The sequence below is a fragment of the Chrysochloris asiatica genome, unplaced genomic scaffold (assembly GCF_000296735.1).
Source record: "Chrysochloris asiatica unplaced genomic scaffold, ChrAsi1.0 scaffold00170, whole genome shotgun sequence".
NCBI classification, from domain to species: Eukaryota; Metazoa; Chordata; class Mammalia; order Afrosoricida; family Chrysochloridae; genus Chrysochloris; species Chrysochloris asiatica.
The window spans coordinates 2553015-2555999 of NW_006408688.1; the positions used below are offsets into that span (position 1 = coordinate 2553015).

Below are 2985 nucleotides of genomic sequence, written 5' to 3' on the forward strand. Positions count from 1 at the left end.
TTATATGAATTGTTGAATGTGAAACTGATGATGTGCCCTGTAAACTTTCACTCAATCCACAATATAAACCTTAAATTAAAAAAAAAACCAAAAAAAAAAAAAAACCACGGGCTGGAGAAATAAAAGTGTTCACTGGGATTGATTCAGAGTATGGAAAACCAGAGGCTTCTGAATTGGTGCTGAAAACAGACTCCTGTGATGTAAATGATTGTGTTCAGCAAGTTGTGGAGCTACTACAAGAACGGGACACTGTACCTGTGGAGGTCTTTTATGAAGTTAAAGAACTGTATATGCCAGAAAATAAACTTCATTTGGCAAAAACAGATGCAGAAACATTACCAGCACTGAACATTAATAAAGTGAATATGCAGTGGGTGTAGGTTTTGGTGGAAGGATGGCCAACGCATCTGACTGGCTTTATGAGAGAGATGTAGTACTTGCAGTGCCTTTATTTTGATTGTCTTCTGCGGGGGGATGTCATTAACTTGTCAGTGTCTGTAGTTCTGCCTGCTACCCAAGAAGATAAAGAGAGGCTGGATGGTTGTACAGCGTTCGCTCTGATCTATGAGGGTCGCCGTGTGGCTATTTTTCAAAATCTGGAGGGATTTTTTGAGCACAGGAAAGAAGATCGTTGTGCCAGACAGTGGGGGACAACATGCAAGAACAACCCCTACATTAAGATAGTTGGGGAACAAGGAAATTGGCTGATTGGAGAAGACCTTCAAGTCCTGGACCGAATGTATTGGAATGATGGTCTTGATCAGTATTGTCTTACCCTACTGAGCTAAAGCAGTAATTTAAAGATACGAATGCTGACACAGTCTTTGCGTTTCAGTTACGGAAACCAGTGCACAATGGTCACACTCTGCTAATGCAGGATACCCATAAGCAACTTCTAGAAGGAGGAGCTCTCCTCCTTCACCCTCATGGTGGTTGGACAAAGGATGATGACGTCCCTCTGATGTGGCGTATGAAACAACATGCTGCAGTGCTGGAAGAAGGAGTCCTGGATCCTGAAACAGCAGTGGTGGCCATCTTCCCATCTCCCATGATGTATGCTGGCCCAACTGAGGTAGACTGCCCTCTAAGATTTTCACTGAAACACTGTTGAAACCACGGTTCCTAACACACCTAGTGTCACCAACACGGCTATGTATTGATTTTCAAACATTCAGCAATACTCCCCTGCTCGGAAAGGAGGTTCTCCAGCAACAGTGTGGCCAAAAGAAAACTCGTGCCTTCTTGGGAAAGAGAATGCCGAGAGTAACTTCTCTTACTCTGATTCTGATTCTTGGCCCTACAGAAAGAAGTGTGGATCAGCCTAGAAAGGTGGTATACCTGCTAGCCATTCTACAAACAAATCTCTAACAACACTGTTCTTGCTCGTTTAAAAAAGGTGAAAGTTCTTCCCCCCCAAGAGACAGTTTTGGCCAGATTTGTGGTGTTTCTGACTTTTAGAAATATTCAAAGAATTTTAGCGGGAAGAAAAACATTGTGTCTTAAGAAAAAAATTAAATTGAGGAGGCATTCTTCATTTGTCTCTTTGAAAAGGACTAGAGTATATTAGAATCAGGAAGTAACATTGCTTCTTGATCTTGGGGGACTTTGGGGTTTCTACTTAAATAGTGGTCAGAAGGGATGTTTTGGGATCTTTTTATACCCATATATAAAGAGACTTACTTAGGTTTTAACTTCAAGGCAGAATAGACTTTCAATGAATGAATAAAGAAACGAGTGGCCAAAAAAATTGTGGGTGGGAAATTCCAAGACAGCGTCTTGTTTTCAAGATAAAATATTATTGCTTAATTTTTCTCCCTTGTTGAAGGGAGATGAATCCATTTCATGAGATTTATCTGGGAGGCAAACTTAAAAAAAAAAAGGAATGTAAGTCATTTAATTGTATACACTTTAACCTTTCAAAAAAAGGAATCCAAATACACTTTACTATTTTGTAAACATCTCTGTTTTGGAACTTCGTTGCGGAGTTGTATATTCTGTTCTGTTTTGCCCAAGAAAACAAATAAACAACAACAACAACAAAGTAATGAGCTGAGATATAACTATATGTGGAAAAGAATTGATAATACACTAGAGAGGAACATAAAGGAGGATATTTGTATCTACTTTAAATTCTGGTTATTTCCAAAGTTTGTTAGTCAAGAAACTTAAACACTGTCACAAGTACTTGATTTTCACTTGTAGGCACATTATAGTATACTCAAAACCACAACTGAATTATAAGTAGTGGCTATGAGTTTAGAAGCTGAGAATGAAAATGAAGCAGTATAATATTTACTTCTCCTAAGAGTATGTTTAGTCTCCTTACAACATGCTGGTGCAGATTTGAGCAGGCAGTAATTGACTAGATTTTAAGGGCTGGAGGCAAAGCCCAAGGTGCTAACTCAAGCAGGTCATTAACATAATGGTAAAAATGTTCACAGGATGTATTATTCTTTCCTATTTGTCCATTTATACATGCTATTTATTATTGAAAGATGCGAAAACTGCTTGAGTTAAATAATACAATTTGGCATAAATTGATAATTTATTAGCATTAGCTTGTTAATTGATTACTTTCTGTTATTCTTTCATATTAATTTTCACTTTCCTAGTTATCGTGGTTTTTTAGATAATAATGAATAACTGGACTATGTTTTCATACTTTGATTTCAGGATGCTATTCCTCGGAAACCCTATACAGGGTCGCTATGGGTCGGAACCGACTCGATGGCACATAACAACAACAACAACAACAACATTAGACAAAAAATAAAACGTTAACTCTTCTAAAAGTTTAGGAAGTTATATCTGTACTTGGTAAATATTTCATGCTTATTGTTGATTGGAATTGCTACTCAAGTACTAAGCAAGCATTTGAACTAGCATATGAATATATTAAAGATTTTAAGAAATTGGAGTCATATTCCTGAAAAAACTTGCCTGTAATATATCAATTGATTAAGTAATCACTGAATTGAAAACTTT

General features: G+C 37.3%; 1 pseudogene; it reads left to right on the forward strand.

The window, feature by feature from the left end:
- The window catches only part of LOC102810657, a 17375-nt pseudogene extending 16050 nt beyond the window's left edge, over positions 1 to 1325 (forward strand).
- The last annotated feature ends 1660 nt before the right edge of the window (positions 1326 to 2985 follow it).